A 27,188-nucleotide genomic window follows, 5' to 3' on the forward strand; every position below is an offset into this window, starting at 1 on the left:
CTAAACAGGTACAAGTAGACCGTTTCCTTTTTTCATAACTCAGAATAAATTTTAATAAACATCATTGTAGATAAATCAGTGAAAATAGTAGCAATTTCTAAAAAGATAGTCATCACCGAATGTGCCTAAAGTTGACAAATTGTTAAGTTCTATTAAACATATCAACTATCCTGTGTTAATATACAAAAGAATTTTGATGTAGTCTTTCATCTGTCAGCTCTCCCAATTTTTTTTATTTCCCTCCTTAATTGGCCTTTGGTTTGATCTGCTATGACTTGGCACCTGTAGCAGGAAATTTGGAATTATTACAAATATATTCAAACATAGGAATTTTTTTTTGTTTGGTGCTTGCTTGTCAAGTCTTTCTTTTAATCGAGAAACATCTGCTTTGTCTCTCGTTAAAGGAACGTTTGTGTCAGTTGGTAATAGGGGTGAAATTTAGAACTGAGAATGCTCAAAAATGATACCGTGCCAATTCTTCCCAAAACGGTTCATCTACTTTTATCATTGAGGATGTCTCTCAGAAGCCCTTTGGAAACGCTGGCTTTTGTACAATGATGTAGTTGTCCAAAAGACTATTAGCAAACATCTATACACTGTCCACAGAGGACTGAGCTTCATGTATCAGCCTGTTTCAGAACTTGGCTCTGAGCTGAGTGCAGATGGCTTATTCCTCTAACTCTAGCTAGTCAGAAGAACAGCACTCAGGAAGATTAGTTCAAAGCCACCCTAGGAAGAAAAGTCTGTGATACTCCATCTCCAATTAGCCAGCAAAAAACAATGCTGGAGCCAGGCGCCCGTGGCTCACACCTGTAATCCTAGCTACTCAGGAGGCTGAGATCTGAGGATCATGGTTCAAAGCCCACATGGGCAGGAAAGTCTGTGAGACGCTTATCTCCAATTAACCACCAGAAAGCCAGAAGTAGTGCTGTGGATCAAGTGGTAGAGTGCTTCCCTTGAACTGAAGAGGTCAGGGACAGAACCCAAGCCCAGAGTTAAAGCTCCATGACCACTACCACCAACCACAACAAAAGCACTACTGGAAAAGTTCAAGTAGTAGAGCAGCAGCCAAGTGGGGGACCCTGAGTGCAGACTCCAGTATTGCCAAAAAAATTAAATAAGTAAAAGAAAAGGCATTGTCTCTGTTCACAGCAAGTGTTTCCATAATAGGGTATGTACTTGTTATTTACATTTGAATTATCACTAATAACGGTCAAAATTAGCAAAAAACAAAATTATCCTAACTTTTTTAAAAATCATCAACAAACATCGTTGATCTTCAATGAGAGTGGGCTGCTCTCCCCTCACCCCGGAAGCAGATCTGAGTGCTTTCCGCAGGAAACACATGGGCAACGATGTCAGAAAGACAGCTTTCTTTAAACATCTGTCTTGTTCACCTTTTTTGTTTCTTGGTGAAATATTTTGCAAGCTCTAAAACTTCAGATAAAATATGCATTATCATAAATTTCATGTCTATTTTAAATATGGTCAAAGAAGTAAAAAGTTGAAAAGATTTGGGGGCTTTGTTTGGTTTTGAATTGAATCCTAGAAATAGTTTCTTGGCATCTGAGGTGCATTATAAGCTGTACATAGTGACAGGGCCACCAAAAAATCTCAGCCAAATGTGTAGATGAAAATGTTGAATACACATTATGTTTCTAAAACGTATGTGTTAGTTTTTCTCTCCCTCCCATAAACACATAGAGTTGTCTAGTTTTGTCTTGAGTGTTTTATTGGCATCTTGAAACAACTAAGAATTTTTCTCTTTTGTGTTATCTGAAACATTTGCATAAAATTGGTATTATTGAATCCATCATTTCTATTTCAAATTTGCCAGGGAAGCAGCATGAACCCACACAACAGTTCTAATTACAGAAGTTCTAATTACAATATTGATTCCTTTCATAGTTCAAGGAGTATTCAGATTTTGTCATTTGTTTTCCATTAGTTTCAGTAATTTTCAAGGCACTTGTATTTTCATACTTACTAGAATAACATATTCTGTGCTTGTCTGCTATCTGTTTGAGTTTTGCGTGAATATTCACACAAATACTGTAGGTAGGAATTCACCAGTTTCCACTTTTTCCATCACAATTTCTTCTTTTTTTTTCTTGTCGGTTCTCAGGCTTGAACTCTGGGCCTGGACTCTGTCCTTCAACTCTTCAGCTCAAGGCTGGTGCTCTACCACTTGAGCCACAGCGCCACATCTGGCCTTTGCTGTTTATGTGGTGCTGAGGATCAAACCTCATGCATGCAAGGCAAGCACTCTACCACTGAGCCACCTTCCCAGCCCCATCCCAATTTCTTTTCTCCCTATATACTATTCAGGAAATGCCTTAATTTTGTTTTGTCTGTGGGCTGATATGATACCTAATTATTAAGGGTATTATTCTTCTTTTCACAAAATTTTATTGTTAGTATTAAGGTATTGTGCAGAAGTGTTACCACTTCATAAGTCAGATAATCTTTATTTTTGATAATGTCACTCCTTCTTTGGCTTTCTCTCACTTTCCTCCCTCCCATGAGGGTATTATTCTTGATATGACTATGTGTGATACTGGTTCAATTATTATTATTATTAATAAATTTATCAAAAAAGCCAGAATTACTTCTAAGTCTAAAATTCACACTAAAGCATTTAACCTATCCAGGAGCTCCCAATGATCCTCAGCATTGCTACAGAGATGTCACACATAATATTAACTTTAAGGTTTTGAAATGAACTTCCTCCCTCCAGGGGGCACTCAGTATTAAGGTACTGACCCAACCATGCAATCTAGAATAAAATACAGTTTGACACAACCTAACCATGCCATCTTTATTATAGCTATCAACTTCACAAATGGTTTCTATGGATGACAGATATTTGATATGTTAAATCTATATAAACTTTGCATTTCCATAGTTTATAATATACTCTTAAAGATTCTATTAATCATTCATATAAGAAGCCCTATTTGGGGCTGGGAAGGTGGCTCAATGGTTGAGTACTTGCCTTGCAAGCATGAGGCCCTGGGTTCGATTACTCAGCACCACACAAGCAGAAAAGGCCAGAAGTGGCACTGTGGCACTAGTGGTAGAGCACTTGCCTTGATCTGAAGAGCTGAGGGACAGCGCCTAGGCCCAGAGTTCAGGCCCCATGACTGACAAAAAAAGCCCTATTTGTGTTTCATAAGTGGTTGTCACTAATATCTCTTTTGACTTCTCTTTTAGTTAAAATAATAACTTGATGTCCTCTAACCCCGGTATCTTCTGATCCTCATCATGGCGTATGTCAACTGAATTTTCCATGTCACCTCTTAATTAGGTAGAAAAAAACATTTTGGTTCAGTTTTCCATGTAAGGTCAACAGGTTACTATCAGAGAAGCAACCATAGCAGATGGACCTTAGTCCAACATAGACCCTTTAAGGTTTAAAGTGATCTAAGTTGCTTAGGGGGGAAATGAGGTAGATAGGAGAGGAGACTGGGAAACTATACTATCTTTAATGCATATAATAAGGGCCAGAATCAGAATTTCAAACCAAAAGCAACTGAAAGAATAGTTACACTTCTGTCCAATGAAATGCTAACTTACAAAGAGTAGGGCACTGCTCTGTAAATCTGCCCTCTTCTTCGATATGGTAAACGAATGTCAATATAAAGGCTTTGAGAGGGGTGGTTTTGTAGGGAACGGTTCCTTAAAGCTTTGAGTAGGTCCCAAAACATCTCTAGATTTTGGAATCATGAGCAGTGCCCATCTTGGTCACCCACAGCTATTGTCCAACAGTTGAGGGAGGGTTGTGAGACATGATAACTCAGGAAGAATAAAGGCAGCAGTGAACTACCATTTTGAATCTTGACTTCCATTTTCTGTGAAGGGAGCAGAAAATGTGTCCTGCCATTTCCTTTTCCTCTCTGCTTTAATTTAGTTATACCAAAATAAATTCATACTGAAAGCTCAACAATTTGCAATATTAATTTAATATATGTGAGTGTAGGCAGGCATATTTGGTCACTTTGCATAAGAAGATATTCTTTGGGGACTACTACTTATAGGTGATGCCTAATATAATTTAATTTAGAATATCAAAGATTATCTAAAACACTAGAAATATACACATCGGAGTTTTTTAGACTCATTAACAGCTGTATATTTCTGAGATCCCTTTTCTCACTTGTACTACATAGGATTTTACCCTGTGATTATGTTAAATTGCTTAAATATACTAACATATTTATCTAAGTTCATCGGACTAGTTGTCGCTTTATAGGTATCTGTGCTCGAAACTCCTTATACTCCCCAATAGTTGAGTTTTGAAATTCTCATTCTTATGTAATCTTTCCCAGACATTTCTACTAATTTTATTTACAGACTAAAGAAACAAGTGATTTCAGCATTTACATAGTGAAAAATAATCAGGAAGGATTTGCACTGAATTGGGAAGGAGGAACAACCATGTGTTATAATGACCATATACTATAAACTGAGAGACACTTAAAATAATTGGAAGAAAAGGTTGTTGAGGGAGAATAACAGAGGGGGTAATTCTGATGTGCCGTTTGCTTATCCACAAAAATGATCTGAGAGTCTCAATCAAATCCACAAATGCATATGATGTCAAAATGAAACCTCCCTGTGTACCTAATCAATGGTCAAATATAATGGGGGGAAATTGACAAGAATCTCTAAAGTGGAGATAAATTCTTGATATACGCATTAGCCAGTTTTGCTCATGTTCTATAAGGAATTTATCACCAGAAAAAAGGAAAGACTCCTCCATTTTTAATGTTTGAGTTACAATTTAATCAATGAGTTATTTTTGTAAAACAATAAATAAATGGAGCAGGTCAAAGGACTTTTATCTCTCACGAGGATGCTTGAGTTGTGATATGTATTTCCCTTCTGAGTAACAGATAAAAGTTCCTATATTCTGGCTCCTTACACTTCTGCTTTCTAAGAACTATTTTTTACCTTCCATCACAATTGTGAAATTCCTATCCTCTCACCCGAGCCACATTAGCAAATGGTTTCATTCCACTAGCCCTGATCAAACCACAGCTTTCTGCTCTCAAAATAACCAGCCTCTCCTTTTATCTCAGAAAGCTTATTGTGATGTCCTGCAATTCAGTCTTTTTCAGTCGAATGAGAAAGAGCACAAAGCTCTATGTGTGAAATAAAATGCTTCATCCCTCTGTTCCAACCTTCACAAACTAGGTATAGGAATTTTCTCTCAGCAATAAACGAGAGCTTCAAAACTTCCAGAAAACCTCTGACCTCTTTCCTAAAGAGTCTAGTGTTTCTGTTTTTGAACAATAGAAAGAATAACTTGGAAGTGACTCTACAACTTACAGGGTTAGACTAGAATATACTTTTCACCTGATCTGATGTGTTTGAGAGCACACCACTTTGGAGGTCTGCATCTCTAAGGCATTCTAGGCCATCTGTTTGAGACCATGAGACTAGAGGGTGAGACACATCTCCTCGGTTCCCATCTCGAAAGCTATTTGAATCAACTCTGCATTGGCACCAGACACCCAATGAATGAACCTTCTCAGTTACCAGACAGACGAAGGCTCAGGGAGATGAAGGAGAAAAACTAGCCTTTCTATGACTAATGAGCAAAAGAAATAGTTACCTTCACCAGCTTTATGGTCATTTGTTTCATTGCTACTGGACCATAGTAGGATTAGCACAAGCCATACTATTGTGTTTTAATGAAGGCTCTGGAATCCACTGTCTCAGAATAGAGAAAAGTTTTCATCTAATGCAGCCCTCATTTGCCATACAATAGACACTGTCAAGATTACTATGGTGATACTTATACCCTTTACCAATAAATATTATTACTTGCTACCTTTCAATAGCCTGTAGCCCCTTATTTAGCCCAATGTTCACTTGTTAACACTGTCCCAAATGTGTACCTGAATCAGTTCTCTGCAATTAATGATAAGACTGAAAGTTTTCATGGTTTAAACTTTTTCCATAAGAAGGGAAAATTAATCAATATTTTTGGAAATTATTTTGACACTTTTTTGCTATTGAGAAGTCTAAAAATGATATAGTAGCATAAAATAAAATGTTCACAACTTGTACAAGTTTACTTTTTTTTAAGATTGACTTGGTTAATATTCTCTGAGTAAAAATATCTTGGCTGTAAACAACAGATGTTTAAGTTCGTACGTGGGAACTCAAACCACAGGTAAAAATGTTTCATTAAAGTTGGATTCTTAGCACCACTGATGAGAAGTTTGAGATGTGCTTTGCATATTTTCTAACAAGATATTCTGCTCTAAAGTGATCTTCAAAGAAATGATCTTTTCCTCTCATTTCAAACTGACAGCCACAAAACATTCGAAAATTCTTTTGTTAATCATGGCCATTATGTGATAGTTCGTCAAAGGGAGAGCCATAGCTAGCAAAATGGGTGGATCTGATATTGTGTTTGTATTTTATCCTTTGTGCTCACTGCTCAGCTTCTCCAACGCCAAGTGTCTTCACAACAGTAATGAGCAGGGTGCCAGAAGACTGACCAGCCAGGAATCATCAGAGGAAAACAAAGCTTTAGGCCACAATGAGTCTCAACTAATTAACGTTTTCACTATTCTTCATACAAAATAAACTACATACAACTTAAATATTCACAGGAGTAATTTTTTCTCTTTGGCCACATGTGTCTGATTAAAAATTTTATACAGTTGAGTAGTCATTGCATATGATTTTTTTCCCTAATAATTCCATTGAGACATCAGGACTTCTATGTTTTCAAGGTTATTTTCTTTATGTCTACACTGTATAGCTACTAAATGCAAAAGTTTCAATCCTATACCAATAATTGCTCTGAAATATTGCCACTACTCAAATATTCTCCATCATTTTTCAAGTGCTTATTTCAGAGTTTCATAAAAGATACTGTTAGAATAACCCTTGAAAAGAATCAAAACCTTAGAAACAAACTTGTTTCCTATGCATGAAATATAAGCTAAATTCCTGCTTTTAGACTTGTCCCAAATTTACATCTCCACATTATTTTTTATACTACCCAAATAGTCCCTTATTAAACGTTTTATTAAATGTCTTGTAACAACAGCCTCATTATATTTTAAAGAAGATTCTACCAGTGATATGCTTAGGTAGGTCTGAGTCTAGGACTGCACGCCAACTCTAAGGATACCCGCAGAGAGCTTCTTGCTCCACAGCTGGTTCTTCATCCTTGCTCCAAATTTCTCCAACTGTTATTTACTTCTGTCTTTAATGAGATATCTAGTGATAGTGATGTGGCAAACAAAATGGTTACAAGAGCAACATTCCTCTGTCTACTTATCCCCACTCATGGCAGAATGTGTGTCACACAAGTGGAATTGTGAAGGCAATGTGTCATCTCCCAGCATGCCATGCCCTGATGAACATCCAAGCACTGCTTTGATGAAGGACAGCTCCATTGTACAACTGCCCAAAGATAATAATTCTTTAAGAGAAGACTTCCTCCTTGATTACTGCTCATTAATGGCCATAGAATAAAATGCAAAATATGCAAGAGCTTATATAACACTTTTGTCTTATAAACTGCCTAAAAGGAGCTCATCTATTCATTAAAAATTTTACTAAGCATGCTTTAAGAAATTTGTTGCTAAATATTTAATAATAAAATAATTTATACGCAGCAATTTTATACATATTGATTTGCTGAAATCCTGGATAATTTCTTATAAAAGAAAATGTAATAAGGGTTCAAGGGAATAGATTCTCCAGTGGGGTTGGGAGGGGCAGTGGGGGAAAATGAAAATGCTAATCATGTGCAAAAAATAAATCCTTGTTAATAAAAGTTATAAAAATCCCCAAGCTGTAACTTCTCAACAAATTAAGTAGCTAACTAATGCATTTTAAACATTAAGAAAGTATTGTTTTAAAAACCAGTTTCCATTCTAATCCTAAATATATCTCATTCATTTTGATACCATACAAATAAGAAATAATTGAAACCATATGTTTTTCATCTGTTTTGTCTAACCTGTGTATCAGCAACCTAAACTGAGAGGTGTACAATCTCAATACAGGAGTGAAGATTGTTAAGCCTTCACACCGGAGTTAAAGGAAGTTTTGAAATAAACCACACAGGGTCTACTAGTTGAACACGGTCCAGACTCCAGCTCTATCTATACTTACTCACAGACTCCCAAGGGGGTCGCACCTGCTGTCTTCTGGAGGGTAGGTGGGACTCCTGCATCAGGATCCGTGCTTCGGTCTTGAGGGTACAAACGATTACGAATCATCAAAGACAGCTATTTAAGTGAAGGAGAAACAGATTATTCCAAACTTCCCCATGTCAGAGAAACAGGTTGTTTGATGTGTGCTCCAGGAGAGTTTCTGAACATCAAAACTGCAAAAAGGAAAAGTAAAGGAGAAGCCTGGAAATGGGGGGACATGGGAAGGCAGGATTTTGGATTAAATAGTTCATAAAAGACACAGATGTGTCCAGCTGTTGACTAGCAGAGCAGACGGCCCCACGATAAGATGACAGTGAAGTGCTGTAGCAAAGAGTGTTCCTTGCAGGAGCACAGACGCGCCATGATTCTCTCGCACCAGCAAACACTGTTTCTCTTTATTTCTAATTCAAGGATCTTTTATAGGAAATGAGCATAGCAGAAAAGAATATCCATCGGTCTCAAACAGACCATGTGAAAACCATGAAGGAGTAAACAGAGACACCTATTAATGGCTTCTGCTTTTGCATCTGGACGTGACAAGCACTGGAGGACTAGATTTTTTGCACCAAAGGGAGTTGGACCTACATTGGTTCTGAAGAGCTTGGTTGCATTTCCAAATCTATAGAGTTGAAGAATCCTGTGCATGTTTGTTTGCTTGTTTGTTTGTTGAAAAGGAAGTCTCATTATTCTTTATATATTCTAACAAAAAAAGCATCTAAAAGAGAGGGTAAATACCAATTATTTTTTTCCAACTAGGACCAGCATGATAAATCAACTTGGGTTACTAGTTTATGCCCAATTCATGCTCCGTTCAAGCCAAAGAGCTCACTATAAACTATCACAAAAGAAGTCTTGATCTCAACCCCATTACAGCTCAATCTCAGTAATATTTTTTATAATCTATGACAGTCTGAAAAAAATTTAAATTTTATTTCATTGTAAAGATGCTGTACAGAGGGATCACAATTACATGAGTAAGGCAAGGAGGCCATTTCTTGTGAGCATTGTTACCCCTTCTTTTGTTGTTCTCCCACTGTCCCTTTCCTCCCCCACCCTCTCATTCCTCCCCCCCAACCCCCTGCAGGAAGTTGTAAAGTCCATTTCCAATATACTGTCCTGTGAGTACCATTGTTGCAATGGGTCATCCTGTGTTCTTGTTTCACCATTTTGTTATTCCCCTTCCCCTCCCCAAATTAGACAATTGTATATACAAGATGCAGGACACCAAAGTCATGGACAGGGACAGCAGGGGATTGGAGGATTTATTCCTTTTTATGCTATTCTTCAGATATTTTCACATTGCCAGTTAGAACTATGGTTTCTTTTTCAAAATATCTGCTTCACAAAGAAGAGGTTTCTAAGTGTGTGTGTGTGTGTGTGTGTGTGTGTGTGTTTGCAATAATGTAACATCCTCTACTATGTGACTTTGAATATTCAGTTCTTTGTATTTCAAATCTACCGAGAAAAGATTTAAGGCAGAGGGAATGTGTCTTTAAAGTAATTTAGAGGACATACTATTGGTAGATAGAAAATGTATGCTTTCTTTGCAACTCAGAATTAGAATGATTAGGTACAAAGATCAGATAATCTACTTAATACAGAAACATATTCTCATAGCCCTAGATCACAAATGAACCAAAAATGTAAGCATTCCGGCGGGGTCCGGAGGCAGAAGAAAACCTGCAGCACTCCTGTGGGGCTTCCTTTTTGTGATGACAAAATGTAAATTCTATGTTAGTTTTAAATGAACAAAGTGAGGGGCAGAGAAATCAGAGTACCATAATTTAGATGGCTGGAAACAAAGGAATATTATGAGCTCCACAGTTCTGCAAGATGACAATCTGAAGCAGTGGAAATAAGTTGATTTTATCTTTGAATTCCTGAAGAAGACACTTCCAGCCCTGCTCTGTGCCTTGGCTTACAGATGATTTCTAAATTGACTTTGTAGCCCCCTCCTCCCCTCCCTTTCCACTCTCTCCTTCTTCCTCCCCCTCCTCCCCTTCCTCTTCTTTTTACTTCTGCTTTTTTTTTCTTTGAACTGAGTTTGAGCCCAGTGAAGCTGGTTTTGAACCCAGTAGAAACTCCCAGCTCTGATTCACACTGGTAATATTATGACTGGGTCTTTCTTCCTGATAAGTGGGCCCAAGCCAGTTCTGTTCATTTTAGGCTTTTCGCCATTGCTGGGGTTACACACATAGAACCACTTCCAGATTCTTGCCATGGAGCTAAGTCTCATGAACGTTGCCTCCCAGACTGGCCTGGAATGTGAATCTTTCCAATTGTAGACTCCATGGCGTTTGGGGTGACAGGCGCAAACCACTACACCCAGCTGTGAGTGCAGACGTTTCCAATCGGCTTCCACAAGATGTTTATTTCTCTTATTTTGACAACGTTAGAATCAACTATTTAGGTAAATGTTTCAATCAATTATTTTGCCAAAAATAATAGAACTCACATGACCCGGCTGTACTTCTCATGGATTATTGCCACGGAAATGAAATGAGCAGACCCCACAGTCACCTGTGTGCTAATGATCACCCCGTGCCATTTGTTCACAGTAGCCAAAGGCAGACACACCGGCACCCCTGGGCAGTAGCCAAAGGCAGACACACCGGCACCCCTGGGCAGCTTGATTGGAGGCTGTGTCCTCCCATTTCTGCTTGTCTCTCTACCATTAATACTGGCTTCTGTCTCCAAGGACACTAGTCATACACACATAATTGAAAATATTTGAGTATTAATTAACAGTGAAATGCTCCAAAATTTATTGGAAAATTTGATGCAAATATTAGTATACAAGTAAATACTATCTCCGTTCCTTTTTGTGCTATTGACTTCTTTTGGGCTAAGTCCTTTGATGACCCAATGATTCTAGTTGTTCGGCTTTAAAGACCATGCGAAATTTTTTTTGGGGGGGGGGCAAACAAAATGCACTTATTTTTCCAGTGAATCACTACCTGGACTGGGGTAAACATCCCTCAACAAATTTTTTCTCCATAATCAACTAGCATGCGACATTTGTCATTGTTTAGTCCCGCTCAATAAGAGATGGAAAATTCTACCCCACACACACATTTTTCCTCTGAGTGAATTTGTTCTTAAGCAAGGCATTGAGAAAAAGGAAATCGTAGACAGAAGGACGATACCTCCTTTTATTCCTGATCATTTATGCTTTTTTATGTTTGTAGAATGAAATTGCCAAAGGTAGAGATTCCCAGCTGACTCTCAAAATGTGTCCAGAGAGCAGGCATCCTGAAGCAGTGGCTACCATAGTCAGACAGATTTAATCAGCATATGTTTGTTTATCAGCTCTGCATTTTTTTGGCTCGTTTGCTTGTCTTCGCCACAGAAATGGCTGTGTGGTTGAGGCTGGCCTGGCCCTTATAATCCTCCTGCCTCCACCACCTTAGTATTCCTCTTGTAAAGCATGACTTCTCACAGATGGCCCCATATCTGTATATTTTAATGACTTGGGAAATGGTAGAGTTACACACTTTTAGAATTAAATAAATATTTTGAATTGAGAATGCTCAGTTCACTTTAGAGGCCTTAAAGGCAAATAATCATATATTACAATACATAAAACCTGGAGAAAAATCCCAAAATGGTTGAATAGAATCATTATATTGACTTCCATGTCTTTTACAGAGTACTGCTGGAATTAATTAGGGTTTTATTCATGGAGAAATTTTAAACCTATTTAAATGAAAGGAACATATGCCTTATTTTTCCACTGTACACATAAAATAATCACTAGATTAAAAAGTTTTCAGTATTCAGTTTATCACCAATCATATTCTACTACTTTGCTCTTAAATGTATTATTTTGATACAAATAATAACATTCTATGGAATGTAATAGAAATGTTGAAGCCAAGTGCTTGTTCAAATGAGCAAAAGGCTACATTCCAGATTCTTCTTCATAAAAAGGGACATTAATATTTTGAAATATTTGATGCATCACACACATTTAATAAATTATGTGGACACTCAATTTGATAATCTCTCAAAAGAGTTATGATAAATCACTCTTGCAAAGAAAAATGGAATGTTTTGAGGTTTCCAAGGTTAGCTCCTAGAAATCAACCAATTTTTACCAATATTGACCATAATTTTTCTAAATTTAAGCTCTTTTTACTTAGGCTATCAGGTATAATAAAAGATGTTTATCTATAAGAATCATTTATATTGTTACCCATAATTCGTTCTAGACCCACTGAATCTTCTATATGTGCATAAGGTTGAGTCTTTCCAAAAATAATTACTGTTTTCTACCAACCTTTTATCATTTTGACATTCATTATCCATTTTAAGGTTCATCCAGAATTGGAAAAAGAAAGCATTAGATTAATTTTTATCATTTGAGATGGTATCTTATATATATGTTTACTTTTAATCAATGAAGTAATAACTCAAAGTGTGAGTCGTTCTTGCCTTTGCATTTATTACAGTTTTGTTATCATTGTTCAATAAAATCAAGTATATTAACGAGAGAATGCCATAAATAGAGGAATATTTGTAGCTTCAAAAGATAATTAAAGAGCACCTTTATCACAAGAAGTGAAATCAAACTCTACCTGGCCTAAAGGGCACATTCTGACTGTATGAAAACAGCCCTTACACTACAGGTGAACACAGCCCTCACACTACAGGTGAACACAGTCCTCACACTGCAGGTGAACACAGTCTTTACATTACAGGTGAACACAGCCCTCACACTAAAGGTGAACACAGCCCTTACACTGCAGGTGAACACAGCCCTCACACTACAGGTGAACACAGTCTTTATACTACAGGTGAACACAGCCTTACACTACAGGTGAACACAGTCTTTATACTACAGGTGAACACAGCCTTACACTACAGGTGAACAGTCCTTACACTGCAAGTGAACACAGCCCTTACATACAGGTGAACACAGCCTTTACATACAGGTGAACACAGCCTTTACATACAGGTGAACACAGCCCTTACACTGCAGGTGAACACAGCCCTCACACTATAGGTGAACACAGTCATTATACTACAGGTGAACACAGCCCTTACACTATAGGTAAACACAGCCCTTACATAGAGGTGAACACACCTCACACTGCAGGTGAACACAGCCCTCACACTACAGGTGAACACAGTCCTCACACTACAGGTGAACACAGTCCTCACACTGCAGGTGAACACAGTGCTTACACTACAGGTGAACACAGTCCTCACACTACAGGTGAACACAGCCCTTACACTACAGGTGAACACAGTCCTCACACTATAGGTGAACACAGTCATTATACTACAGGTGAACACAGCCCTTACACTATAGGTAAACACAGCCCTTACATAGAGGTGAACACACCTCACACTGCAGGTGAACACAGCCCTCACACTACAGGTGAACACAGTCCTCACACTACAGGTGAACACAGTCCTCACACTGCAGGTGAACACAGTGCTTACACTACAGGTGAACACAGTCCTCACACTACAGGTGAACACAGTCCTCAAACTACAGGTGAACACAGTCCTCACACTACAGGTGAACACAGTCCTTACACTACAGGTGAACATAGCCCTCACACTACAGGTGAACAGAGCCCTTACACTGCAAGTAAACACAGCACTTACACTACAGGTGAACACAGCCCTTACAATACAGGTGAACACAGTACTCACACTGCAGGTGAACACAGTCCTCACACTACAGGTGAACACAGCCCTTACACTACAGGTGAACACAGCCCTTACACTACAGGTGAACACAGTCCTCACACTGCAGGTAAACATAGTCCTTACAATACAGGTGAACACAGTCCTCACACTGCAGGTAAACACAGTCCTTACACTGCAGGTGAACACAGTCCTCACACTACAGGTGAACACAGTCCTCACACTGCAGGTAAACACAGTCCTTACACTACAGGTGAACACAGCCCTCACACTACAGGTGAACACAGCCCTTACACTGCAAGTAAACACAGCCCTTACACTACAGGTGAACACAGCCCTTACAATACAGGTGAACACAGTCCTCACACTGCAGGTGAACACAGCCCTCACACTACAGGTGAACACAGCCCTCACACTACAGGTGAACACAGCCCTTACACTACAGGTGAGCACAGTCCTTACACTGCAGGTGAACACAGCCCTCACACTACAGGTGAACACAGTCCTCACACTACAGGTGAACACAGCCCTCACACTGCAGGTGAGCACAGTCCTCACACTACAGGTGAACACAGCTCTTACACTGCAGGTGAACACAGCCCTCACACTACAGGTGAACACAGCCCTCACACTACAGGTGAACACAGTCCTCACACTGCAGGTGAGCACAGTCCTCACACTACAGGTGAACACAGCCCTCACACTACAGGTGAACACAGCCCTCACACTACAGGTGAACACAGCCCTCACACTACAGGTGAACACAGCTCTTACACTGCAGGTGAGCACAGCCCTCACACTACAGGTGAACACAGTCCTCACACTACAGGTGAACACAGTCCTTACATACAGGTGAACACAGCCCTCACACTACAGGTGAACACAGCCCTTACACTGCAGGTGAGCACAATCCTCACACTACAGGTGAACACAGCTCTTACACTGCAGGTGAACACAGCCCTCACACTACAGGTGAACACAGCCCTCACACTACAGGTGAACACACTACAGTCCTCACACTACAGGTGAACACAGCTCTTACACTGCAGGTGAACACAGCCCTCACACTACAGGTGAACACAGCCCTCACACTATAGGTGAACACAGTCATTATACTACAGGTGAACACAGCCCTCACACTACAGGTGAACACAGTCCTCACAATGCAGGTGAGCACAGTCCTCACACTACAGGTGAACACAGCCCTCACACTGCAGGTGAACACAGCCCTCACACTACAGGTGAACACAGCCCTCACACTACAGGTGAACACAGTCCTCACACTACAGGTGAACACAGTCCTCACACTACAGGTGAACACAGCCCTCACACTACAGGTGAACACAGTCCTCACACTACAGGTGAACACAGCCCTTACACTGCAGGTGAGCACAGCCCTCACACTACAGGTGAACACAGCCCTCACACTGCAGGTGAACACAGCCCTCACACTACAGGTGAACACAGTCCTCACACTACAGGTGAACACAGTCCTCACACTACAGGTGAACACAGCCCTCACACTACAGGTGAACACAGTCCTCACACTACAGGTGAACACAGCCCTTACACTGCAGGTGAGCACAGTCCTCACACTACAGGTGAACACAGCTCTTACACTGCAGGTGAACACAGCCCTCACACTACAGGTGAACACAGTCCTCACACTGCAGGTGAGCACAGTCCTTACACTACAGGTGAACACAGCCCTCACACTGCAGGTGAACACAGCCCTCACACTACAGGTGAACACAGCCCTTACACTTCAGGTGAGCACAGTCCTCACACTACAGGTGAACACAGCCCTCACACTGCAGGTGAACACAGCCCTCACACTACAGGTGAACACAGCCCTTACACTTCAGGTGAGCACAGTCCTCACACTACAGGTGAACACAGCCCTCACACTACAGGTGAACACAGTCCTCACACTACAGGTGAACACAGTCCTCACACTACAGGTGAGCACAGTCCTCACACTACAGGTGAACACAGTCCTCACACTACAGGTGAACACAGCCCTTACACTACAGGTGAGCACAGTCCTCACACTACAGGTGAGCACAGCCCTCACACTACAGGTGAACACAGCCCTTACACTGCAGGTGAGCACAGTCCTCACACTGCAGGTGAACACAGTCCTTACACTGCAGGTGAACACAGTCCTTACACTGCAGGTGAACACAGTCCTTACACTACAGGTGCTATCACACCTTTCCAGAATCAATTCTTCATTTTTTCCTGTAATTTTATCTTTATAATTTGAGGGGACTTGGGGAGGCTCGTTGGTACTGGGTGTGGAACTGGAGGCCTGTATCACTTGAATCATGTCTCCAGTCTAATTATAGAGGAGTCCTTTCCAAGACAGTGTCTTATATTCCACCTATGCCTGAACTGGCCTGGACCCGATCCTCCTCCTCCTCAGTGCGCCTCCTCAAGCCACTGGAAAATGACAGCCACACATTGGGCCCAGCCCGGCCTCTGCACTGCCCCTTGGCTGGGCTTTCAGGTGTGTGTCACAGCAGCAAACTACAGAGAGACACAGGGCCTCTCAGACAGACAGACCTAAAGTCTCTCAAAGAGACGTAGGGCCTGTCAACATCTTGAGGCTCGGTCTGTCCTGGACCTGAGATGCCCATCCCTTCATCCTTAAGGAAGCAGAATAGCAGACTTGAACCCAGGCCTGACTTCAAATTTTGATTAATGGATATCCCTGACTATACATTATCTCTGTTTTGAACTTTCCATAAATATGAAACTGTATATTTTTCCGAGTATTTCTCCTGTCCAATCTTTTATGGGATTCTTTTTCCTGGTGTCTGCAGCTATAATGTTTTATTTATGTTGTTCTACAGCATCCCAGCACAGGACTAGGGTACTATTTATGTGTCCTACGGCAACTGACATTTCATTTGCTCCCAGTTTGACTCTTGTAGAAATAATGGCCCTCTGAGCATTCCCATGCATGCTCATCCGATCACGCGCATGCATATTTCTTCAGGTTATACTCCAGGAAGGCAAGCTGTGGAGACACAGCTATGGTCAACACTTCTGCGCCTGAGAGGAAAAGGGTCGCCTTACAGCAGATGTCCTCTTGTTGTCTCTGGTCGTTTTCGTTGTCATCCATACTAATGATTCTGTGCTACTTTCCCAGACCAGAGGCTATTTTGATCCTACTTTGGAGCAACTAAGGCCACCGATTTTCTAAATTAAGAGGTTAGGAGATGCCTTGTTAGTTCTATTCTGTTTGGCTTTTAGAGCTATTTGTGTATCTGTAGTTCATTAAAAATGTTAACAGTGTGTTTTTTTTTTTTTTAACATTTTAGAGGGTCTCAGAAAATATCACCTATTTTGCTTAGAATCTAAAAGCAAAGAGACTCCCAGCAAGAGCATCTTAGCTGGGCCAGATGGAGAGAAGTTTCTCAGAGGGGTGGAGGGTGAGGATACCAGGCATAATTTTACAACTTCAAGAGTTCTATCAGTCACAGCATGATTAAACAGGTAGAGAAAGCTCTGGATCCTTTACCAGATGTTCTTCTTTTCCTTCCTGTGCCTGTAACTCCTTTTTATTTTTAAGTCTAAGAACCAAAAAAGATGCCATTATTCCAGAGCTGCTACAATCAACACTACAAATTAAAACAGGCATTGGTGGAACATTTTGTAAAAGACATATAAAGCACGGTATAAGAATGGAAATGGAAAAGACTTTCCTTGATTAACATCATGAAAATGGCAATAATTCCCAAAGCTATGTACAAATTCAACGCGATACCTATCAAAATTCCCACCTCATTCTTCAGGGAAATAGAAGAGGCAATCCAAAAATTCATATGGAACAATAAAAGACCCCGAATAGCAAAAACGCTCTTCAATGGAAAGAACACTGCTGGAGGAATATCAATGCCAAATTTCAAACTCTACTATAAAGCCATAGTAATCAAAACAGCTTGGTATTGGCATAAGAACATACCTCAGGACCAAGGAATAGAATTGAAAACCCAGAAATGAACCTACAGACCTATAGCCATCTAATCTTCGATAAGGGAGCTAAAACAATAGAATGGAAGAAAGAAAGCCTCTTCAGTAAATGGTGCTGGCAAAATTGGTTAACTACTTGTAGAAAACTAAAGCTAGATCCTTATATATCACCCTGCACCAGAATCAACTCCAAATGGATCAAAGACCTCGAAGTCAAAGCAGACACTTTGAAAACATTACAGGATGGAATAGGAGAAACCCTAGGTCTCCTTGGCTCAGGCTGAAATTTTCTGAATAGAGACCTGGAAACACAACAAATCAAAGAAAGGTTGGACAAATGGGATTGCATGAAGTTGCAGAGCTTCTGCAGGGCAAAGGGTATAGCTAGCAGGATCAATAGAAAGCCCATGGATTGGGAGAAGATCTTCACTAGCCATACAACAGACAAGGGTCTCATATCTAAAATATACTTGGAACTCAAAAAATTAAATCCCCCAAAAACAAGTCATCAAAGAAACAACTGCCCAATAAATAAGTGGGCTAAAGACTTAAAGAGAAACTTCTCTGAAGAAGAAAGAAGGATGGCCAATAGACACATGAAGAAATGCTCAACATCTCTAGCCATAAAAGAAATGCAAATCAAAACAACATTGAGATACCACCTCACTCCAGTTAGAATGGCAAAAATCAAGAACTCTAACAACAACAGATGCTGGAGGGGATGTGGACAGAAGGGAACCTTACTTCATTGTTGGTGGGAATGTAAACTTGTTCAACCACTTTGGAAAGCAGTATGGAGGTTCCTCAAAAGACTTCACATAGAGCTCCCCTATGACCCAGCAATCCCACTTTTGGGCATTTACCCAAATGTTTACAAACAAGACCACACTAAAGCTACCAGCACAACTATGTTTATTGCAGCATGATTTACCATAGCTAAGATATGGAACCAACCCAGATGCCCCTCAGTAGATGAATGGATCAAGAAAATGTGGTATATATACACAATGGAAGTCTATGCCTCCATCAGAAAGAATGACATTACCCCATTTGTTAGGAAATGGAGAAACTTGGAAAAAATTATATTAAGTGAAGTAAGCCAGGCCCAAAGAAACATGGGTCCCATGGTTTCCCTTATTTGCAATATCTAGTATATGTATGAGTCAAGCGGAAAAGGTCAGATAATGTGATGTTAGGAAAATGAACCCTTAGAGATGTATTTTAATGTTTTTTTTTTCTTTCATGCATTTGTTTCTAACGCATTTATAAGATTATCTCTTTGTTGCTTTGTATGTCCCTCCCCCACAGTATAACCCCTGCTTTCACTATATTTGATGTCAGTATAATTTGTGGAGGAGATGGGGAAAAACAAGTCATTTAAGGATACAAGTGGACCTGTTGCAACAATGAGAAGTACACGTTGTCATGTCGAAAAGGAGCTTTACAACATTGGTGGGGGGTGGGGATTGGGTGGGTTGGGGAGGGGGAGGCTGGGAAGGGATGTGAAGGGTAAACAAAGGAGGAGGCTGCAATGCTTGATAAGAAATGTATGCATTATCCTGCCCATGTAATTGTAACCCCTCTGTACAGTATGTTCACACACAAAAAATAAAATATAATAAAAAAGAAAATACTTTCCTTTCCCATTTACAAAATAGTTCTTTTCTGCCTTTGTTCACCCGATAATATTCTGGTTATTCTTTTATGAGAACCAGGTTTTCACTTTTATTCTTCATTCCTCATTCCTGTCAGTTGTTTTAGTGATCTTTGATATTTAGTGAGAATGTCTGGGATTCTTTTAATAGATGAAATGAAGCTTATTTTTAATTCATAAAAGAAACAACAGGAGATAATTATACCTTTGTCTGAGAATGTCTAATGTAGATAAGATATTTGTCATGTAGTGTGTTTTCATTTTGGAGATAAAATACATAGAGAAATTCATTGGAATGAGTTTATTAATGTATGATTTGTCAGGACAAAATGAAGGTGGGCAGAAACTCTACCATCATTGTGTGATTTTAGGGAGTATGATATCAGATGAAACAAAATATTGCTTGATTGACAAGAAAATGGTTTGTATCTGGTTTTAATTGTGACTATTCATCACTGGAGGAAAATGATCTTTTTGTATCAATTGGATAAAACATTTCCTCTTTACTGAGTATTTGATAGCAATGGTCATCTTCTGTAAAAAGCAAGAAAGGCCGGTATTAAATTCATGTGTTCATTCCATTAACCAAATTCCCTGTGTACGCGTGAGATCTTCTGCACTGTGTAACAGGTGATTTACATAACAAAAAGATTAAGTAGACATCCACCTACTGCAGGAATGTGGATTAGGAGCTGGGAAAGCATCAGTGTTTCTGGACACACACTCATGTGACTATGTTACTGCACAAGTGTGAAGGTAGTGCAATGGAGATGACAATAAAAATAAGGTTACTTTATGTCAAAACTTCCTTCATTCAAAGTTAAAACATCAATATTCTCATATTCCATGCAAGACTAATGAGACTCCTGGATTGAATGAATTTTTTGAAGGTTATAGAGCTGCAAATGACTACTTAAAACCAAGTTTTTGATCAAATCCTATACTCATTACAAATCAAAATGAGATGGTAGTGTTTTTCCAAGCACATCTTGAAAAGTTCTTATCAAACAAGATTTTTTAAAAAAATTCTATTGCTTTCTGATGTTCATCACTATGCCCCAAAAGTAATTTTACCTTTGTATATAGATCAATTTCTTGAGAAAATAAACTGTGCAGCTCATTCTAATACCATCTATGGTTTTATTCACAAAATAAATCTGAATTCTTTTGAATAATATTTTCTATTATTCATTCATGATATTTCAGCTCACTTCTGTGTAAACAATGAATCGCAGATTTCGACTTGAAATATGATTAATCATTAATGGAATCTAACTTTATCTACTTGATAAAAACACACAGGCTTCTGCAAGAAAGAAATGTTCAATACAGCAAATTAAGCAAAATAAATCTAATATTTCAGAATTATAAATATTTTTGACATTAAAATTATACCAGCTTTAATAATTATTATCATTTCCAGATCCACTTTATTTACAATTACATGGAAGTTCATGTATTATTTGTTTCCCAAATAATGTAGTCCCATCTGTTCATGAACTCTATCCAAGCTTGCCTTAATGTTCTTGCACATTCTCTCTGTCACTCCTCCTTACTGATTTTCTGCTATAGATACTTGAAACTCATAAGTAGGCTTTAAGAATTTCTTACCTTTGTTTCTTCCTATAGCAGCTACATGATGATGAATTGTGCTGGTAGCTAAGTATCTTCATTTTGCAATGTCATTGACGCATCTGACAAATGGCTATGTTAGTGTTTCCTGTCCAACCAACATATACTGCACTCCTTGAAACACCTTCAAACTTCCACAACCCACTGCTGTGCCTTATTCAAACTCTCTGTCCAAGCTTCGAGAAGGCTTTCTGTTCCTTCTTCCCCAGCATTGTTACCCTAGCTGTGTGTAGCTTAGTAAATCCCAGACTTCACCATCAGATCTTTCATTTTTCTTTATTAGCATATATTAATTTACCAAGGTCTTACACTGAAATATTTCCATGTGTGTATAATGAGCTTTGATCATATTCAGCCCCTGTACTATGATTTGTTCTTTCCACTTCCCCATCTCTTTTCTGATCATTTTAAGGGGATTTAGTTATTCTGTTTGCACATCAGCTCATATCCTACCTCAACCATGTTCATTTCTTCTTCACCTTGGATTTTCATGGCACTTCCGAACTCGTCAGGAAAATTGAGTTACTTATTGACAACTGTTACTAAGAAATCCAATCTAGTCATTGATTTGTGTGAATGTACCACATAACTCTTCTAAGATTTCTAACACCTCAACATTCATAGTAGCACATGTAAAAAAAAATTTAAACCCAAGCAAACTAATGTAACTCAAAAATCTTTACTTTTTTCTCACTAAAATTAGGTTAGTAATTGGGATCATCCGTATTTCCTAAATATAGTTTTCTGCTTTTAGAGCTAGTGGAGTAACTTATTGCCTACTAATCTCGCAGTAACCAAAATTCAAACATACTGTCAAAATATAAATATAAGGTTTTTAAAGTGTAGACTTATTTAAGGACATGAGACTACAGAGGCTAGGATCCTAGAGGATAAAATGGCATAGTGATTCTAGTAGTCTTCACAGTTAAGTAGTATATTCAATAAAAAAAATAGATACATTCCAGGGTGCCAGTGGCTCTCACCCATAATCCCAGCTACTCAGGAGGCTGAGGTCTGAGGATTGCAGTTCAGAGCCAGCCAGGGCAGGAAAGTCCATAAGACTCTTATCTCCAATAAACCACCAGAAACCCAGAAGTGGCACTGTGGCTCAAGTGGTAGAGCACTCACCTTTTGCTGAAGAGCTGAGGGACAGCTCCTAGGACCACAGTTCAAGCCCCATGACAGACAAAAAAATAGATATATTGCCTAATCAGAAAATTAGGAACTTGTTAACATTCCAATGGAAATTCTAGGATAAAAATTGTAAACCTGAGGTGGATAACTTTCTATGGATTTAAAACATATCATGAACAACAGGGGAAAGAATTAGGAAAATAGAAGATAGGCCACACATATTAAGAATGATGCATTCTGTGTTTCTAACACATTTATAAGATTATCTCTTTGTTGCTTTGTATGTCCCTCCCCCACAGTATAACCCTTGCTTTCACTATATTTGATGTCAGTATAACTTGTGGAGGAGATGGGGAAAAACCAGTTGTTTAAGGATACAGGTGGACCTGTTGCAACAATGAGAAGTACAAGTTGTCATGTCCAAAACGAACTTTACAACGTTGGTGGGGAGGGGGGGCTGGGGGGGGAGGAAGGAGAAGGATTGGGATTAGGGGGGGAGGGGGGAGGCTGGGAAGGGATGTGAAGGGTAAACAAAGGAGGAGGCTGCAATGCTTGGTAAGAAATGTACACATTATCCTGCCCATGTAACTGTAACTCCTCTGTACAGTATGTTCACAAATAAAATTAAATTAAATTAAAAAATAAATAAATAAAAGGAAGACAAATTCATATTTAAAAAAAAAAAAAAGAATGATGCATTCAAAAGAGGAAAGAAAAAAAGGTTAACCATATAACGCTAATAGGACATGTTGCAAATACTTGAAAAGTTAATTGGCACATCAAATTAAATGAAGAAATCAGTGTTTGAACAGATAGGCAGGCCGCAGCTTTCCCCTCTCAGCTGTCTTCACCACATCTGCCTCTGACCACAGCGAAGTCCCTCTGCTTTTTAAGGACTGCCTCTCCTGTTTTCCAGCAGCCCTTGTCCACCGCAGCGCATCCATGCTCCCTCCCCAACAGCACTCCTGCCCTAATGTGCTTTCCTCTCAGTTTCCAACATGACTTTTCCCACCTTCCTGTTGATTCTGTGGACATCCTAATATCTTTAAAATAAATTCCATCTCAGTTACATCAGCTAAAGATCTGATACCTATAAACAAGTATGTGGAGCAGAGCCCATTTGCCCTTCCCTTAAATCCAAGGAAATAAATTATTTATCATTTGTTAGGAAATGGAAAGACTTAAAAAAAATTATATTAAGTGAAGTAAGCCAGGCCCAAAGAAACATAGGTCCCATAGTTTCCCTTATTTGCAATAACTAGTATATGTCTGAATCAAGCAGAAAAGGTCAGATAAGTTGATGTTAGGGGAATGAACCCCAAGATAACTATTCAATTTTTTTTTCTTTCATGCAATGTTTCTAACATATTTATAAGATGATTTCTATGTTGCTTTGTATGTCCCTCCCCCACGGTATACCCCCTGTATTCACTGTATTTGATGTTGGTATAATTTGTGGAGGGGAAGGGCAAAAACAAATCATTTAACTAGGGATACAGGTGGACCCATTGCAACAATGAGATGTACAAGTCGTTATGTCGAAAAAGGAACTTTAGAACTTTGGTGGGGGGGGGGAGGAGCGGGTAGGGAGAGGTGGGGGGGAGTATGGGAACGGATGGGAAGGGGAAACAAAGAGGAGGCAACAGAAGGGTTAAAGCAATTCCATTTGAGGCAGTGACCATTTGTTGCTTGTTTTTCTCAGCTAGCAGAGCAACACGTGGTGGTAATCCAAACACCTGGCTGGTTGTGTGCCTTTATAAGCCCTGCAAATCCTTAGCTTGGGCTCTCCTCCTAGGCTCCACTGTGTCTGAGTGTAGGACGAGGCCCGAGCTGCAGCCCATCTAAATAAAACCTTGCTTTTGCATTTCGGAACGTCTGATACTCGGTGGTCTTCTTGGTGGGGTCCTGCGACTTTCAACATATTAGTGGGGGCTCGTCCGGGATACCCCAAGAGATCCCGAGACCTCAGATTCCGAAGGTAAGAAAACAGCGCCGTCAATTCGTCTCTGTCAAATTTGTCTTGTCCTGTCATTCGCCTGTTTGTTTTCCTTTGTGAGGACAGCCGCTCCGATTCCTATTGTGTAAAGGGTTGTCGGAGCCTTTCACGACAACCCTGGAGGAACTGGGAGACGTCCCAGATCCTCTTGTGTGTGGGGGGGGAGGTTGGAACCCCGCCGTGAGAATTGTGGGGTGTGGGTCGGTTTGGTGTTGGGCCGGAACTGACCAAGAGGACCCCCTAACCGAGGCCCGACTCGCCCACTGTGGGTCCGCTCCTTCCGCTTACAGGAGCCAGCGGACCAATTCGGGATCGTGAGCTTTTTTAACTGAAAGGCCTGCATGTGTTTTATTTGTCTACTACCGCTTATTGTTTTTTGGACTGTACGACTGACGACTGACGGGACTGGAAACCATGGGCACCACTCCATCTAGCCCCCTAGACTTACAAAAAGAAACGAAGAACGAGGAAAAGAAATTGTACCCCCCCCCCCCGTTTTTTCACGGAGATAACTTGGAAGAAGAAATGTTTCCTCCCCCATGCTCCCCTTCCCAGGTTCCTTCTGCAGAACCTGAGAGTGATCAAGAGGAGGAAGGAGCTGAAGAGCCAGCAGCCAACCCTCAGCACCTGCCCTTAAAGTTTCTGAGGGGCCAGTCCCTCCACGTGGGATCAACCCTCGTTGCAGCTGTTTTTCCCTTACATGCTGTAGGTCCTGTGGATGCGGATGGTCAACAGCAACTCCAATATTGGCCATTTTCTACCAGTGATCTATACAATTGGCGCACTCAAAATGCCCCCTTTTCTGAGAAACCCTAAGATTTAATTCATTTGCTTGAAACTATTCTCTTTACTCACCAGCCCACTTGGGATGATTGCAGTCAGCTTTTACAGGTCCTTTTTACAACCGAAGAGAGAGACAGATTCGAGAGGCAGCCCGGAAACATGTCCCTGGCCACACAGGAGCGCTCATCACGGATCCTGCCCAGATTGCTGCCTATTTTCCCAAGAGCCTACCAACATGGGACTACAACACGGCTGGAAGGCACAACTTGAAATCTCTGGAACCACACAGTGGAAGGGACCTTACATGGTGCTACTGGCTACACCCACTGCCCTTAAGGTGGATGGCATTGCTGCTTGGATCCACTGGTCCCATGCCAGACTGCCTGACCCCTTTGCCCTGGACAACCGTGGGAAACATGGGAAGTCTCCAAGCATCCTACCCAACCACTCCGCATCCGCCTCAAGAAAATAAAAATGGACTGATTGTTATTGGTATTGTTGTTTATGGCTAAGGTCAGAGAGGGACTAGAAAAGAAAAGAACCCATTCAAGATTGAGAGCTGTTGGAGTTTAGTTTTGGGCCGGAGCCACAAGATTGTGTCTCAAGACCATAAGTCAAGGGGGGGAATGAGGGGTTAAATTAATTCCCTTCTTGAAGCAGTGACCATTTGTTGCTTGTTTGTCTCAGCTAGCAGAGCAACATGTGGTGGTAATCCAAACACCTGGTTGTGTGCCTTTATAAACCCTGCAAATCCTTAGCTCAGGGCTCTCCTCCTAGGCTCCGCTGTGTCTGAGTATAGGACGATGCCTGAGCTGCAGCCCGTCTAAATAAAACCTTGCTTTTGCATTTCGGAACGTCTGACTCTCGGTGGTCTTTTTGGTGGAGTCCTGCGACTTGGGCATAACAGCAACAATGCTTGAAAAGAAATGTACTCTTTATCTGCCCATGTAATTGTAACTCCTCTGTATGGTAGTCTCACAATTAAAAAAAAAAGAAACAAATGAAACAGCTCTACCTGACTGGCACATTTTAGCTTGCCTGGAATATATGTTCTATGATAGCTATCGTCACCAACGTTTCTAGTAAAAAAATATTGCATTATACAGAATGAGAATTGAGAAAAGTAGCAGTAATTTAGAGGTCATGTATGCCTGATTAACAAAATTTGTTAACAAAATTTAAACTGTGAAATTATTAAAACACTTTGCATTGATATGCATTAATTGAATGTCACTGTACCAGTTTCGTGTCTGTTCATGAAAATAGCTCCATTTAAAAGTCAGACGGGCATATTGTAGGTATCCCGAAGAACAGAGTCACTGGTAATACTGATTTTCTGGGTGCAGTATAAATGTTGCATAAGAATTTATTTTGGTGATGGATAATATTCATCCTTAATAGCATTTCTACATATCATCTTGTCTCTCACCCCCTGTCTTTCTCTCTGTGTCTCCATCCTGTAGTACATAAATTCTCCTACGTAGTTGACTGCGTCTATACTTGACACCAAACTGTGTGTGATGGCTCCTTGCTTTAGCAAGTTTTAGTCTAACAGGATCACTTAAATAAAATTGTGCAAGAAATGGTAAGGGAACTGATGCCACATTCAGAAAACACAACTTCATTTCTATGTCTCCTACTGTAAAAGCAAATGAGAAACACATCTGCAATTAGGGCCATCAACACTCGCTGTAATCGAAGCAAGGTAACTCCTGCAGACTTTGAGATAGGAACACAAGTGGTTAGACCCCATGTCAGTGCATTAGACTGTGAATCACAACATGACACTGCTGCCTGTGTCTGACAACAGAGGAAGATGCTGGAGGAAACAACTGAGAAGAATTTTAACCAAGGGAGTTATCAGCTCACTAGAGGAAGCAGGAGTCTCAACAAGCTGTGTCTATGTGAGAGTACAGTGCATGGGTGGATGGGTTTGAAAAATCTAAGAGTTGATGTTTAAAACAAGCTTCAAGTGGCTAAAAGCCAGAAAGCGCAACTTTTAGAATTAAATGTTTTAAAAACCTTCAGTTTTAGCAGGTTGGGAGAGGTCAATTGACCGTTTGTGAAGTCAATAGTATGAATAGATGTTGCCTTTCTTTCAATGAGTTTTCCCATTAATGCTTGACCATTAGCTCATTTAAAAGTGGGTCATTTTCTGCAGTACAAT

Source organism: Dipodomys spectabilis, unplaced genomic scaffold (genome assembly GCF_019054845.1).
Source record: "Dipodomys spectabilis isolate Male_0828 unplaced genomic scaffold, ASM1905484v1 ptg000169l, whole genome shotgun sequence".
Lineage (NCBI taxonomy): Eukaryota > Metazoa > Chordata > Mammalia > Rodentia > Heteromyidae > Dipodomys > Dipodomys spectabilis.